General features: G+C 44.5%; 1 protein-coding gene and 1 long non-coding RNA gene across 2 annotated transcripts in view; both read right to left on the reverse strand.

Moving 5' to 3' along the window:
• The window catches only part of LOC144889486 (uncharacterized), a 497,490-nt gene that overhangs the window by 400,392 nt on the left and 79,420 nt on the right, over window positions 1–17,678 (reverse strand). The gene's annotated exons all lie outside the window — the stretch shown is intronic.
• LOC137412827 (uncharacterized) overlaps window positions 1–17,678 on the reverse strand; it is a 232,703-nt gene that overhangs the window by 76,807 nt on the left and 138,218 nt on the right. The window contains exons 7-8 of the mRNA XM_068098159.2: window positions 9,457–9,572; window positions 5,534–5,603 (exon numbers count right to left, since the gene is read on the reverse strand). The gene's annotated coding sequence lies outside the window, so the exon portion shown is untranslated. The remainder of the gene's footprint in view (window positions 1–5,533; window positions 5,604–9,456; window positions 9,573–17,678) is intronic.

A 17,678-nucleotide genomic window follows, 5' to 3' on the forward strand; every position in this document is an offset into this window, starting at 1 on the left:
AAAAGTCAAAGTCTCTCTCTCTCCAACTCTCTCTCTCTCTCCAACTCTCTCTCTCTCCAACTCTCTCTCTCTCTCTCTCCAACTCTCTCTCTCTCTCTCTCCAACTCTCTCTCTCTCTCTCTCCAACTCTCTCTCTCTCTCCAACTCTCTCTCTCTCTCTCCAACTCTCTCTCTCTCTCTCTCTCTCCAACTCTCTCTCTCTCTCTCTCTCTCTCCAACTCTCTCTCTCTCTCCAACTCTCTCTCCAACTCTCTCTCTCTCTCCAACTCTCTCTCTCCCTCTCTCTCTCTCTCCAACTCTCTCTCTCTCTCTCTCTCTCTCTCTCTCTCTCTCTATATATATATATATATACACACACACACACAAGTAAAATGATGGCTTTCCAAACGAAACTTGGTATCCATCCTCTTCCCACTTTTCTCTCTCCTTTCTTTTTATTCTATATTTTATATTAAAAAAAACTTTCTTTTATTTTATATAGAATTTTTTTCATTCATTACTTTTATATAAACAGCTGTTCTAATGCATTCTCATGACAGTTAATCAATGGAACCCTCTCCTCTCCCAGTGGAGACTGGAGTTCCCCAAAGCAGTGTCTTGGACCCAGTTTGTTCCTCGTCTATATAAATGACCTCTCTGATGCTCTGGCAAACCCACTCTTGCTTTTTGCAAATAACTCCACATTGTCCCACTGACAGGAAGATTGCAGCTGGAAAACTCTCTGCTAATCTGGAACTTATTAGTCCCCTACCCGGAGGGGACTACAGGTTTGCTCTCCGTCAGCCCGTCCCACCTGTGGTTTTCTGCACTTTTTCCCATAACCTTTAACATATTCAACTGAAACTTGGTACATGGCTTTATTATGATAAGTTACAGAACTACTTTGAGTTTTGTGGGCAATTTGCCAATGTTTCACAGAGTTATGCTCTTTTTGGAGTTAGAAAATACCACATATTATACATGGGTCAGTTTTCCAGACTTTTCCCCCTCACCCTTTAACATATTGAACTGAAACTTGGTAGGGGACATGTATTGGAAAGCAATTCTCCTTCTTTTTATAGATGCTGGTCTCACAAATCGAACATGTCTTTCAATCATGGGAAAAACGAGGAGCCTCACCCTTTCTCTCAGGAAGGAACGTCAAAGTAATGTACCTATCTATTTACATGGTCAGCCATTGCAAGAGGTTCCGTTTCTTGAACTAGTAGGCCTTAATATCAGCCACAATATCTCCTATGCTGACCCAAAAGCTAAGCCGGCTTCCAAAGCCAGCCATAGATTAGACATCCTCTGTTGTTCCAATTCCTTAATTTAAAATGCTTCTGTCTGTAATTCAAAGGAATACTGATTTCCCCTTTAATCCAAGATAAAATCTGTCTGTCCTGGAGTATGTAGAATTGAAAGCTCTCAACATTATTGTCATCTCCCACATCGAGTCTGAAGTTCAGGCCTGTTGCTTTCACAATGAAGACTAGTTGGTGACCTGTTTTTTAACCCCTCCAACTCATGTTCTGGATTTGTACTATTGAGTATTGTAGAACTACTGGGTTCTGTAAAATTTCTACAGAACATTTTTTTCAGGGACCTCTTCTCAGGTATAGCTCCATCTGCCCTCACAGCACTCCAACCTTCTGTAATCCCCCAGGATGCACACATTCTTCAAGTAACCTTCTCCTGATAGGCTAACTCCCACCTCCATTATTTTGTTCCTCTTTTTCATTTGTTGAGCTGCCTTCCAGCTGTGGTTCAAGAACTCTAACCCTAACAAGCAGTGGTTCGATAACACAAGCAGTGGTTCGATAACTCTCTTCCCTGTATCAAAAGCAAGTGGTACTCCACTATTTAATTTCATCCCTCATCACTACCAACAATCTTTGTATCCCAATTAATCCTTCCTAGCCCGACCATTTTACTTGCAAGTTCCTGTTTCCTCCATTCCTCTTTCTTGTCTTCTACTGTTTATTCATTCCTTGGGTTTGTTGTGCCCAATGGTGGCCTCACTGCGCCACTTTCTACCGCCTTGCTCTTCCGTGAGCCTATGATCTTGGAAATAAATAAAGTCATGCATGAGAGCCTTCTCCAGGGAGTATTTTCTATTATCATCTTACAATGTATCTTTTTATCCAACCACACAAGTGTAGTATTAAGAGTTCGGCAAGCAGTTGTAATTGTGAGTTAAAATATGACAACATTCACTCATCAGAGTTTTCTCCATCCCATGCAGTCTCCACCTGCACCTATAGAGGTAAGATGTTTACGTGATGAGGTTTCACATACAAACATGTGACGATGTCATGACATTTTAACAATCAAAAGTCAACGTGACCTAAACCAGGCTTACACTGGTACTAAACTAGTTAATAAACGATTCTGGTGAGTAGTAATGCTGCAAATGTATGAGTAGCACAAACTAATTTTGGAGATGAGGCATGAATTCCATTTATCAGTGAATTCCATGATGTAAAGAAGAAGTCGTCATGCAGAGCACGATACTTGCAAAATCCACCCCCCCCCCCCCCTCCCAAAGGTTTCCATTAATACAGCAAATTGTCAATTTCATCAAGATTAAAATTGACGATCTTGATCAAAGCTCGGGTCAATAGAATGAAAAGTGACGATTTTTCGATTAAAATTGATGATTTTAGAAGTTTGACCTTGAGTTGACATTTGACCTTTTGACCTCAAAAAATAGTTGCTTTCCCAATTTAGTGACTCAATGTGCAAATGCTGTTCAGTTTCCAAGCCAATGGAATGAAAATTGACGGTTTTTCAGATCAAAAATTGACGTTTTTTTTCAGATGAAAATTGATCATTTTGGAAGTTTGACCTTGAGTTGACCTTTGACCGTTTGACCTCAAACTACTTTGTTTCCCTATTTAGTGACTCAATGTGAAAATGCTGTTCAATTTTCAAGTCAATCGGATTTAAAATGGTGATTTTAGAAATTTGACCTCCAGATGACCTTTGACCTCAAAATCAATAGGCTCCTCAGTTGTGACAACCTCTACAACTTGGTGACGTTTCGTGATGATCGGTTTAGAATTGTGACCTGTAGGCCGGTGACAAACAAAGACAAACAAACAAACAAGAAGACGTCATGCAGAGCACGATACTTGCAAAATACGCCCCCCCCCCCATCCCAAAATGATGCCAATCATTCATCAAATTGTCCATTTCATCCAGATTAAAATTGACGATCTCGATCAAACCTCAGGTTGATAGGATGAAAAGTGACGATTTTTCATATGAAAATTGATGATTTTAGAAGTTTCACCTTGAGTTGACCTTTGACATTTTGACCTCAAATAGTTGGTTTCCCTATTTAGTGATTGGATATGCAAATGCTGTTCAATTTTCAATTCAATTGGATGAAAATTGACGGATTTTCAGATGAAAATTGATGATTTTTGAAGTTTGACCTTGAGTTGACCTTTGATCTTTTGACCTGAAAAATAGTTGGTTTCCATATTTAGTGACTCAATATGCAAATTATGTTTTAGTTTCAAGTCAATTGGATGAAAATTGATGGTTTTTCAGAAGAAAATTGATGATTTGGGGAGATTGACCTTGAGTTGATCTTTGACCTTTTGACCTCAAACAAAGTTGGTTTTACAATTTAGTGACTCAATGTACAAATGCTGTTCAATTTTCAACTCAATCGGATTTTAAAATTGGCGATTTTAGAAATTTGACATCCAGATGACCTTTGACCTCAAAATCAAGAGGCTTCTCAACTGTGACGATCTATACAACTTCGTGAAGTTTCGTGAATGATCGGTTTAGAATTGTGACCTGTAGGCCAGTGACAAACAAAGAGACAAACCGATCATCTAAACCGATCTAAACCGATCATCAATTCTAAACCGAGATGAAAAATCGATCAGAGACCGAGGACTTGCCGGAATGTACTTTTTTATCGGCCATTTTGAATTAAAATGGCAGGAAATCTATACATGTATAAACGCTAAGCAATGGAAGGTAACTGAGTAAGTGTATGCATATCTCTTGTCCTTTTAGAGTTATAGTGGTTTGAAATATATTTCCAATGAAAACTTGGCCCCCTGACATTTGACCCCAAAAAATAATTGAAACTAAGCATTTTTGACCATTTTATGCCACATGTTATTTTTCGGGAATTGAATAATTAACATTTTGGTGTTGGTTAGAAGGAAATCGGATAATGTTTGACAGAGTTATAAGTAAAATAACAATTTTTGACATTGAGTTTGACCTTTCAAGGTCACTCAAGGTCAAAGGTCATGATGCCAAATGAAATGTCGTATGTGACTTCCTATATGTCAGTAACAGCAAGTGTAAGCATATCTCTTGTACTTTGAGTTATAGTGGTTTGAAATATATTTTAAAGGAAAACTCGACCCCCCCTGATTTAACGTTTTTGGTGACCTTGAGCTTGACCTTGGGCCTAGAGAGTTAAAAATTGGGCACAGTCTATTCCAGGGCAAAGCAAATATGTGTGTCAAGTATGGCGATGCCATGTGCAACGATGTAGACGTAGTACTGCGCATAAACAGACAGACAGATGAAAAATCGGTCAGAGATCGAGGACTTGCTGAGATGTACTTTTTTATCGGCCATTTTGGACAAATATGGTGGCCGACCCACGTGACCGATGACGTCATCATTATTTGTTTTCTAAACTAATTTATTCCTCGATTATGCTCAAGAAATTTCATCTTAATCGGATGAAGTTTTGTACCTGTCGAATTATGATGTCATAATGGAGGCACCTATGACATCATCATTAACATAATTTATTCCCCATGGAGAGTTCTTTACAATGAGCCATGTCTCAATTTTTTTCTATTCAGCACTTTCGGAGATATAGAGGTGCAAAGTTTTTCTGTTTTTCCAAGATGGCGGCCGAACCACGTGACCGATGACGTCATAATTTTTTGTGCTCTCCCCCAGTTTATGCCGATGTGGTGCTCAATAAATTTGTGGGTGTGTGTGTGTGTGTGTGTGTGTGTGTGTGTGTGTGTGTGTGTGTGTATGTGATACGGACAAAGTTGCTATTGTTGGATGCTGTCTCCACACGTGGGTGGGTTTCAAGAGGTGGAACGGAGACCTATCAGGTCTCAAAGTATCCACCTCCATTAGTGTGTGTGTGTGTGTGTGTGTGTGTGTGTGTGTGTGTGTGTGTGTGTGTGTGTGTGTGTGTGTGTTTGCATGTGTAGCTTCATTCAAATGGTTTCCTTCTGTCAGAAAATAATAAAAATGGCACCATTGCAAAGATAATAGTCAGAACAAAATTTTTTATGAAGTTGAAAAATGGTATGATATAATCATAAAAATGCCTTGCAAGATTTGGAGCTTAATATGACAACAGAAACCGTTCGGATTAAAGTTTGATGGACACGGAAGGAGCACACAAAATTATACATCGTAATACTACTCAAAGCAATACTAAAATATTTAAAAGTACACAGTCGGAGCACACAAACGACAACCGTTTTTTGCAATCACCCAAAATTTTCCCATCAGCAAAGTGTTAGGTCTTGTATGCTAGTATTACCTGGTTTAATGAGAGCCAGAGGGCTTCCAGATGAACTAGCTGGGCCAGTGATAAAGGCAAGTATTTGATCCTGAAAAGAAAACAAAATATCAAAATATTTACCTCGTTTGAAACGTGGAAAAGAAAAGCACAGTTTTAACAAAGAATGATCAAAGAAACCAGAAGGGACAATAGCCGTCCGTATATGTCACAAGATTGATAGCAGAGTTAGGAATATAAAATTTATCAATACGAGCAAGTGAAAGATGATTTAGTAAAACCGGACATTAGCTAAATTGCTGCAGATTTGGGTGTTGTTGCCGCCATACATCGTTGGTCATGCCACAAAATTACAGACTTGGCATTTAATATGGAATATTTTTTTTGTGGGGGTGAACTTACTTTTCAAGATGTCTTAGAACCAAAAGTTCATTGGAATTATGTTGAAATTATTCTAGATTTTGTTAATGTGACCTTGAAAGAAACAAAAACCACATTTGACATTTCAAAACAAATAAATTGATCCTTGAAAGTGATGTAAACTGAAATCGAACTCAATTCATGGACAGTACTGTGTTAAACTTCTGCACGTTTTCCAGAAGTATCTCTTTATTTTGCACATTAGCCAATTTTTTTTTTTAACAAAAACAAAAGTTAAATTACGACTGGGATTACGGACAGTAAAATTACAGTTCAGTACTTCGTGTAACCCCCACGAGCATTCACGAGAGCACGTACACGTTGAGGCATGCTGTTCACGAGATTTGCCAAGGTTTGGACAGGAATCGCTTGCCATGCAGTGACAATAGCCTGCTGCAATTCACGCACAGAGGTCGGCTGCTGGTCCAAGTGGTCGATTTGACGTGTTAATTCTGCCCACAAGTTCTCTATCGGATTCATATTCGGGGACATGGCAGGCCACTCCATATGCCCTACACCACGGTCAGCAAGAAAGTGTTGGATCATGCGAGCACGATGAGGCCGTGCATTGTCATCTTGGAAGACAAAGTTTCCTCGAAAGACTCCATGAGCAAATGGAAGCAATGTTTCTTCCAGAATGGCCCTGTACTTGAACTGGTTCAGGTTTCCATTCAGAACAACCAGGTCAGTTTTGCCCCCTACATGAAAAGCAGCCCAAACAGTCACCCCACCACCTCCAGCTTGGACTCTTGGCACTATACCATCTTTTTTGTAGGCTTCATGCACTTGTCTGCACACTCGGACGCGGCCATCTTGACGATAGACCAGAAATCTAGACTTGTCTCTGAAGATCACGTGATTCCAGTATCCTGGCTGCCATTGACGGTGCTCTCTGGCCCACTGCAAGCGGCGCTGGTGGTGTTGTCTGGTCAGGCGTGGCTTTCTCAGGGCACGCCTGGCACGATAGCCTGCTTGAACCAGTCGTTGGTTGACTAGCCTTCTGGATACAGGCACATTTGTCAGTTGCTGCCACTCAGCCCTAAGCCGATTAGCTGACTTGGTACGGCCATTGCGGACTAACCGGTGCAGCTGGCGATCATCCCTCCTTGTGGTTCTGCGGGGACGTCCTGGCCTCGGTATTGGAGTAGGGACACCCCTCTGAGCATTTCGTTTCAGGATCTTTGACACCTGACCTTGAGTGATGCCATACTGCCGAGCAATAGCACGCTGTTTCATGCCGTAATTTCTTAAAGCCACCACTCCATGACAAACAGCATTATCAAGTTGACGGACCATCTCCAGAGGAAGCGGCAATAACCTTTGGAGACGTGCAGCAGTTGTTTTCCACTAATACAGAATGCAACAACCCTTGTATCCCCGACTGTGAAGCCAATCATCAAATGCACCTGTCCGTACATTTTGCCACGCCACCTGTGATATAATCCTGTTGTTGACTTCTTGCTGCGACAGACAATCAGTGACATGGTTCTTTCAACAAATAAATCACCAAAGTGTAAAAGAAATTCACCAGATTGATATACTGAGTTAAGACAGTAAACTCAAGTCAAGAAAAAAAAAAATTCCATATTAAATGCCAAGTCTGTATATTGGAAAGAGGCCTACTTGAAGCTGGATGTGGCTCTGCACTGTTCCTATCTCAAGTTGGGTTTAAAGTACAGTTAAAGTCACCCCCTAAGCACAATAACGTATCAGCAGAGAGGTGTCTCAGGAAATTAAAGGACTGATTTTAAAAAGTTCCTCTGTCTGTACTATCGCTTGGAGCATAGACGTTAACAAACATAAATCGTGGCTGATTGTATTCAAACTCCACAGAGGCTAGATAGCCTGGTACGATTTCCTTAAAGATAAGGGGGAGGAGACAGACAAACGTGTACTGACAAGAAAAGCAATACCCGCACTCACAGAATCTGTATTACTAAAAAACCAAGTACCAATCAGCTGTTGCTGCCAATCAGCCATGCAGTCTGCTGTGGCACGAGTTTCTTGCAATAAAAGTACATCAATCTTTTCCCTCCTGGCTAATTGCACAGTTTGGGACCTACGCAGCTGACTGCGCCCACCATTAATGTTCAAACTTGCTATGTTCATAAAAACATAGGCAGCAACACAGCCATTACAGGTTTAATTATTTCCTTGCTGTGACAAGGCACCTATTCAGTCTTTTCAGTGATTTATCAGAAATATGAAGGGCCGCAGATTGTTGTACAACTTCCTGAGCCCCACTAATGAAGGCGTGAGTGTCAATGAAGAAATCGCAAATTTTCACGCGCCTTTTACGGTAAGTTTTTTGTAGGAAATCCACGATTTCAGCAGGAGGGACAGAGCCTCCAGAGACATGCTCCGATGAGAAGTTGGCCTCACCATCACTCAGTGAGGCAACGGAAGAACCTCCATCAGAGTCACAATCATTGTATTGAGAGTCCATTGCCGAAGCAACGGGCTCATTAATGCGACAATCTGAGACTTCAACACTATCACCCTGCTGACCATGAGCATCACAAGGCTCAGCTGCCTCAATGGAGGATTCGATCACAGACACATCACTAGTTCCTACACACTCACTACTCCCCACAGAGGGAGGGGTGGCACAATCAACGCAAGCTTCAGCAGGGGACACACATGGAGGCTCAACCTCACATGGAGGTTTACCCTCAGAACACCGGAGAGACTCAGGTGCTGTCTGGCCAACACATAAATTTTCAGCATTTATCACATTACCCTCAGAATATTCTGAAGGCAGAGGAGACTTAGGAATTACATCAACTGGAGGCAACTGCTGAGGAGGAGGTTGCGCTCCATCGTTACCTTCACTAACCACTTGAGCGTAGGTTGGAGGACTGGCCAAGACCTTATTATCAGGCTCGTTGAGGTCGCTAGAAGGTGAGAGGGTTCTTTTCCTGGTTGTCTGTTTGTCCACAATGGGGTTTGCGTCAGCACCATCCATACTGTTTACATCATCGACAACGATCTCAGTAGAGCCCTGCTGTTCATCACCATTCAGGCTAGTGACTCTATCTGTGGACTTTTTCGGGCACGAGTCTTTTCAATGACCATATTGACCACACTCAAAACAAACCAGAGACTCTGTGGAGACAAAGACCCGATAAGTGTGACCTTCGACCTTGAAGAGCAATACCGCATTTAAAGAGGTTACACCACGTGGTAGAATCATGTAAACAAAACGACAAAAGGTCATGACGTGTTTTAAACGGCTATTTTTCCCTCGTATAGGAACCATAACAACTGAAGAGAGGACAGAACCAAGTTTGTTTAGTTCAGTAACCAGGTCTTTGTTCTTAAGAAACGGAGAAGCGTTAGAGAGAGAAACCCAAACTGCCAGCGTGTCGAGTGGACAAACCTGAACAAACACGTCGGGAGCAAAGAAAAACCCGTGCTCGACTATTTGAGCAACCAAATCACACAATTAAAGACACTGGGTGTCGACAAAAACTCAGCTGGACATAGTCCAGTTGAGTTAATAAAAGGAATAGAAAGAGTCATACCGATTGTTGGGAAGAGATAGGATGCGAAGAGCCCGCAAGGTGCCAAGGTTTGAGGGAAGTTCAAGAAGTCTGTTCTCACCAAGCAACAGCACCCTCAACGAAAAGCAACAACACAGCTGATTGGATGATATAGGAACAATAAGTCACGTCATTTGCCAAGTTGTAGTCATGCATGATCGGGATGGTCAAAAGTTAGGCAAGAGATGAATGGGAGGTTTAAAACAAAAAAACGTAACATGAGGGTAATGCACCATTCAATGCTCTTGTTAATTGCAACTAAATTTCAAGCTGTTTTGGATATGATGTAATTTGATGAAGAAGTTATAGTCAATGGAAAATGAAGTAATTTCTCAAATGAATTCAATTAAAATATGCAGATATATGGACACAAAAAAGCAAGCAAACATTAAAAACTCTTTTTTTTGTATATGTGTGTGTATGTATATATATATACAGACTTGGCATTTAATATGGAATATTTTTTTTGTGGGGGTGAACTTACTTTTCAAGATGACTTAGAACCAAAAGTTCATTGGAATTATGTTAAAATTATTCTAGATTTTGTTAATGTGACCTTTAAAAGAAACAAAAACAACATATGACATTGCAAAGCAAATAAATTGATCCTTGAAAGTGATGTCAACTGATATCGAACTCAATTCACGGACAGTACTGTGTTAAACTTCTGTACGTTTTCCAGAAGTATCTCTTTATTTTGCACATTAGCCAAAAAAAATTTCAACAAAAACAAAAGCTAAATTATGACTGGGATTACGGACAGTAAAATTACAGTTCAGTACTTCGTGTAACCCCCACGAGCATTCAGGAGAGTACGTACACGTCGAGGCATGCAGTTCACGAGATTTGCCAAAGTTTGGACAGGAATCGCTTGCCATGCAGTGACAATAGTCTGCTGCAATTCACGCACAGAGGTAGCCTGCTGGTCCAAGTTGTCGATTTGACGCATTAATTCTGCCCACAAGTTCTCTATCGCATTCATATCCGGGGACATGGCAGGCCACTCCATATGCTCTACACCACGGTCAGCAAGAAAGTGTTGGATCATGCGAGCATGATGAGGCCATGCATTGTCATCTTGGAAGACAAAGTTTCCTCGAAAGGATGCACGAGCAAATGGAAGCAATGTTTCTTCCAGAATGACCCTGTACTTGAACTGGTTCAGGTTTCCATTCAGAACAACCAGGTCAGTTTTGCCCCCTGCATGAAAAGCAGCCCAAACGGTCACCCCACCACCTCCAGCTTGGACTCTTGGCACTATACAATCCTCGTTGTGGGCTTCATGCACTTGTCTGCACACTCGGACGCGGCCATCTTGACGATAGACCAGAAATCTAGACTCGTCACTGAAGTTCACGTGATTCCAGTGTCCTGGCTGCCATTGACGGTGCTCTCTGGCCCACTGCAATCGGCGCTGGCTGTGTTGTCTGGTCAGGCATGGCTTTCTCAGGGGACGCCTGGCACGATAGCCTGCTTGACTAGCCTTCTGGATACAGGCACATTTGTCAGTTGCTGCCACTCAGCCCTAAGCCGATTAGCTGACTTGGTACGGCCATTGCAGACTAACCGGTGCAACTGGCGATCATCTCTCCTTGTGGTTCTGCGTGGACGTCCTGGCCTCGGTATTGGAGGAGGGACACCCCTATGAGCATTTCGTTTCAGGATCTTTGACGCCTGACCTTGAGTGATGCCATACTGCTGATCTATAGCACACTGTTTCATGCCAGAATTTCGTAAAGCCACCACTCCATGACAAACAGCATTGTCAAGTTGACGGACCATCTCCAGAGGATGCGGCAATAATTTTTGTAGACATGCAGCAGTTGTTTTCCACTAATACAGAACCCAACAACCCTTATATACCCGATTGTGAAGCCAATCGTCAAATGTACCTGTCCTTACATTTTGTCACACCACCTGTGATATAATCCTGTTATTGACTTCTTGCTGCGAAAGACAATCAGTGGCATGGTTCTTTCAACAAAGACATCACCGAAGGGTAAAAGAAACTCACCAGATTGATATACTGAGTTCAGAATGTAAACCCAAGTCAAGAAAAACAAAATATTCCATATTAAATGCCAAGTCTGTATATATATATATATATATATATATATATATATATATATATATATATATATACATATATATATATATATATATATATATATATATATACATACATATATATATACATATATATATATATATGTATATACATACATATATATATATACGTAACACAGACACAGGAAGAAAATAAATTGGTAAATAATAACGTGTGGTTTATCATGCACTTAGCTCTGATCAGCTCGGCCGGGGGGGGCGGAGGGGGGGGGGGGGAGGTCGCGTCAGGATCCGCAAAACTCGTCCAGGGTGCTGGTGACGTTGCGCACACTTCGCGCGCAGGATATGTATAAGAAGGAAGAGGAAAGATATCCATATATATTGTCACGCAACTCCGATTAACACCAGAGTTGCGGATGCCGATTACGAAGCTTTAACTCCCGAGGCGGAAGCTCAATTGCTGATTCCAAAATCAACACCTAAATCCCTTAAGCGCGCGGAATGGAGGGGAACGGCGAGAGCCCCGCAGCCTTATCTATTAAAATCAAATACCCGGTAAACTCCGTTCAGATATATGTACAAAAATAATATAAGGGTTTATTCAAATGGCGTTGGTGTTTAAATGGTGTTTAACCCTGGTGTTGGGCTAGCGGCTAGGGTGCCGGCCTTGGATACTAGGATCCTGGGTTCGAATCCCGGTCAATCGCTGAATTAACGCCAGGGGGGTTGACTCAGCCTGTCATCCTTCCGAGGTCGGCAAATTGAGTACCAGCTCACTGGTAATTCCCTGTTTGTCGTTAAAGGCGGCAAAAAGGGTTGGCGTCAGGAAGGGCATCCGGCCGTAAAACATTGCTTCAAAAAGGGGACCGAAAAACAACAACAACCACAGTTCCCGAAAAAGGCCAACCCCCGCTTGCGGGGAAAAATGGCCTCTAAAGGTGGTTTTTCTTTTTTTTTTTTCAAATGAAAAAGGCAGGACAGGAAAATGCGCGCCGATAATAAAATAAGGTAGCTAAATTGGGATCCCACACACAACAGATATCAAACAAGACACGAGGGAGATGAATTAAAGAAAAGAACACGTCACGTCGTGTACAGTGTACGCGGAGCTCGGGCTTATCTGTCTCGTCGTCTTCTTCCCGGCCTTGACGAATCCTCCGTCCGCCTCGCATGCCCCGCTAGGCCCGAGCCAACGCCCTCGCCGCTGCACCCGAGGTCCCGCTCCAAGCTCCAAAGCACAACGAGATCCGTGCACCAATCTCCAAAACACCACGAGGTCCCACAGCAGGACAGCGAGCTCCACTCGGGCTACACCACAGCCCAACTCGGGTCGGGGTCTCTGAACTGCGCTGCCCGGAATCCAACTGCTTGGGATCAACTACTGAACTGCGAACTGCGCACTGCCAACTCCTGCTCAAAATGCGCACACGAACTCTCGATCCAACTGCCAGCAAAGGCGTCTGGTGCTCACTCTCCACGTGCTGAACTCAACTCCAGGCTCGTCCGAACTCGGGTGCACACGAACTCCTGACTGCCGAAAATGGCGTCTGGCCCTCGGTAATATCTCTGGCCGATGACGTCACATTGGCGCACTGCTCTTCCAATCAGAGCCTCCCCCGGCTCGCCGGCTCGTCCAGGGGCACGCCCACTGCACCACTCTCACTCCCGTCCCTCCCATTCCTTGGTCACAGCACGTGCTATGCGAGGCGGGTAGGCCTCTCGGAGGTGTAAATGGTAGCGGCCAATTGTGGCAGTGTTCCAGCCTGATTTCTTCCTAAGTCATGTAAGGGGGGAAAGGCGTCATTTGGTGTTGTACTAAAGGTCCTAACTAATGTTTATGTGGTCTGCAGTGCCATATTGGACAAAGGTTTGATTACCAGGTGAGACATACAAGGGCTCTACTCATTATTTCCTTACACTAACTATCACCCGAATCTCCTGGTAGATTCACAATCATATATCTTAACCCGACAAACGCCTACATATGAAGAACGTATTACAGGTAGATTCCCTATCGTGACAGTCGAATACCTACCTATACAGATCTACCTGGCTCTAGATATTGCGTTACCCCAGACATAACACAGCCCCCCACCTGGAACCGTAGCTCCTGCTAGGTTCACTGCAGGCGCTACCATTCCAGCCTTAACACATACTGTCTCACACTTACTTAGCCTATGAAATAAATCAGGAGGGCTGTGGGAAGTGAGTCGGACTACCTACCTACACTTCCTTAACATGCTAAACCCCTTAACCATCATGCAATCAAATATGTACATTGATCTTCTTTGATCCTGCGGAGGGAGGAAACAAACAACACGCAAAAATCTACCTTATCCACAAAACTTAACCTCACTCAAAAATTCAAAAACTCTATAAATCTGTACATACCCCGGTCTACAGACCGCGTCCCCCGGTGGATGCCACAAGACACAACCTTACCTGCGGGGCCATCCTCAATGCACCCCCTAAATTTCCACGGGCCCTGTCCAGGTGCTACAGGTGAGTGACTTGGCTCGGTGGATTTCGCCCACATTCATTCAACACAAACCCCTTATCCATGCATTCTCAATCCATAAATCATCACTACATTTCAAAAATCAACAAAGCACTTACTTCAATACACCCCCCCTGCAGGACCATGGCATTGATGTCATATCATGTGTGTGCATTCCTCAACTAGGCAGCAGGGAAGTACCGCACAAAAAGATGGTGGGGGCACTTCAGGCTGTGGTGCCCGCAGTCCCAAAACAAGTCAACCGACTTACAAGTTAATTGCCCCCCCCCCCCTTTACCTCTTGGCCCCGTGACAGTCCAACAGCCCCTTTCTGCCGTTACCTCACCGGTGAGGGTCTCCACACACCCCAGGCTCCTCCGCGGCCTCCTGCTTCAGCGCAGCAACACGGGTCACCGGGGGACTTCCTCACCCCGCGGCGCCCAACCAGACCCTCCACCGACGAGCTCCAATTTCCAGTTACCACTGGCTGCCATGGGTAATTGCCGCAGAGGGGGGCCGCAGGCATCACTCCTTAGAGCTTGATCTGTACCTGCGGACACACACACCTTCCCCACCCACAAGACCCAAAAACACACTTCCTCCCCCGCTGCCACTCAATTCTCAACACAACTCTGCACAATTCAGCACAATTCCATAGATGGTGTAAACGGTGTTACAAAGCTTGCCATGGCCTGCTACATGTGAAATCCCATTCACAGTTCAAATCATTGAATCATTACACATTTCCATCAGCACACTAATCACCCCTTACTCATTTCCTCCAATAATCATCACTCACTCTCCAGTTTCCACTCTCACAACCACATAAAAACACATAACCACAACACAAAAACATACGCCACCCACAAGACACTGTGTGGCCCCCATTCCATCCCCTCACCGGCCATGTCATCACTTTCACCCGCCTCACAACTCCAAATTACATGTTCCTTAAAATTTCCAAAGCAAGTCCTGAAGCCTGGGACAGTACTCCTCAAAACACTCACCTCAAGTGCAGGTAGTTGCAGGTTGGTCGGGTCCAAGAGTGCCGTCCACCACACCTAATTTCCCCCTCACCCTTCCAATCCACCCCGGAGCCTCCCGACCCATGTAGGAGCTCAATCTATCCCCGTGAACTATCTGTGGAAGGGTATGCGGGCCCATCTGAATTTTGAACACCACATCAGTCACCTGCCGAAGCACCACCCCGGGGCCCTTCCAAGGTGAGGTGAGTTTTGGGCACATCCCCTTCCTTCTCCGGGGCCAGCAGCAGAGCCAAACAAGGTCTCCGGGAAGGAACCGAGGTGTGTGTGCCCGAGCGTCATACCACGTTTTCATATGCGAAGAAGCCAAGCCAATTTGCTTCCTCGCAAACTCATGAGCCTTTTCCATGCTCACTTTCAAATTGGTTGCATAGCTTTCCACAGATGGCTCACCTGGTTCCCCTGGTGACGGTCCCATCAACAAATCTGTGGGGACTCGCATCTCCCTACCGAACATCAACAAGGCGGGGGTGCACCGAGTGGTCGCATGCTGGGCGGTCCGGTATGCCATCAATATAAAGGGAAGGTGCTCGTCCCAATCCTGTTGGTTTTCGGATGTAAAGAGGGCCAATTGTGTCAACAGTGTCCGGTTGAACCTCTCTACCATCCCATCCGATTGAGACCTAAGGGGGGTCGTCCGGGTCTTGTGAATTTGGAGGAGCTCGCACACCGACCGCAGGAGGGCGGATTCAAAGTTCCGGCCCTGGTCGGTGTGTAGCTCCCTTGGAACGCCAAATCGGGAGAAGAATCCCTCAACTAGAACTTGAGCTACCAGCCGGGCTTCCTGGTTGGGCAATGGGTAGGCTTCTGGCCACTTGGTGAAGTAGTCCATTGCCACCATAATGTACCGGTTCCCTCGGCGGGTGGCTGGCAGGGGCCCCACCACATCTACTGCCACCCGCTCGAGTGGTGCTCCTACATTGTATACCTGGAGCGGGGCCTTGTGCGCACGTGGGGGTCCCTTCTTACCGTGGCAGAGGTCGCAGGATTTCACCCAAATTTTGAATGTCCCTGCCCGAATTCACCCAGTAGAACCTCTGCCGCAATTTGGACAAAGTTTTGGCCATGCCCAAATGTCCCATTGTCCTAGTCTCATGCACGTGCCCCATAACCACTTCCTTCAATTTGTTTGGTACAATTATCAACCAGGAAGCTACATCGCCCGTTGGTGTCACCCACTTTCTGAACAAATAACCATCTTTCAACCCCAACATCTGCCACTGTACCCAATAGGCCTTTACCTGGGCCTAGTGTGGAGCAATCTCCTCCCAAGAAGGTCTTTTGTCCTCCTCTAGCCAATGAAAAAGGGGCCCCCAAAACAGGATCCTCCCTTTGACTCTCTCACCAATTCACATCGCCCAATTCAGGTGGGGGTTGTGGCAAAGTTCGCCCGGTCACTCTCACTGCATATAGGCATGCATCAATTTGGTCCTGCCCAATTGGATCCTTGGCTTCTTGTCTATCACAAAATTTACACTGTGCCTCCCAACAGGGGCGCCGAGAGAGAGCGTCTGCATTGGCATGTGCTTTGCCAAGCCGATGTTGCACAGATAAATTATACTGCTGCAGCCTCTCAAGCCACCTTGCAATTTGTCCCTCCGGTTCTTTGAACCGAAGAAGCCATTGCAAGGAGGCATGATCCACTCGGATCACAAACTCCCTCCCATAAAGGTAAGGGTGAAATTGTCCAACTGAAGACAGTAGGGCCAATAGTTCTTTGCGGATAACGCAATAATTTCGTTCGGGCCTCGAAAGTGCCCGACTGTAATACACAATAACCCTCTCGACTCCCTGTTGCATTTGTGACAACACAGCTCCCAATCCTTCCTGGCTTGCATCTGTGTCCAGGATGTAATTGCCATCATCCGTTGGGTATGCCAAAACTGGGGTCTCCACCAGATGTTGTTTTAAATGACTGAATGCCTCGATGCAGCTCTCTGACCATATAAATTTGGCTCCTTTGTCTGTCAATTTGTGCAAAGGTCTTGCAATTTCTGCGAAATTTGCCACAAATCTCCTGTAGTAAGAGCAGAGGCCCAAAAATCCTCTGACCTCTCTTACATTTTTGGGGGCGGGCCACTCTTTTACTGATTTTACTTTCCCAGGGTCAGTGGCCACGCTGCTCTCACTAATCACGTGACCCAGGTAAGTCACCTCTTTCCTGATAATTTCACACTTGCTCGGATTCAATTTCAACCCGGCACCCCTTAATCTCCCAAATACCTCTGACAAATTTTTAGCAGCATGTTCAAATGTCGGAGCGTGGACCAATACATCATCCAAATAACCAGGCAAGTCTGCCATGGTAAACCAATTAAAACACGTTCCATCAGATGCTCAAACATGGCAGGGGCATTGCACAATCCAAAAGGCATGACGACAAACTGCCAGAGACCCTTTCCTGTGGTGAACGCTGTTTTTTCCCTCGCCTCATTATCCATTTCCACCTGCCAATAACCACTCTTTAAATCCAATGTAGAGAACCATTTTGAGCCTGAAATGGCATCGAGGGTGTCATCAATCCTTGGCAGGGGATACGAGTCTTTGAGTGTCACATGATTGAGCTGGCGGTAGTCCACACAGAACCGAGTGGTCCC

Source organism: Myxine glutinosa, chromosome 1 (genome assembly GCF_964187855.1).
Source record: "Myxine glutinosa chromosome 1, kmMyxGlut1.1, whole genome shotgun sequence".
Taxonomy (NCBI): domain Eukaryota; kingdom Metazoa; phylum Chordata; class Myxini; order Myxiniformes; family Myxinidae; genus Myxine; species Myxine glutinosa.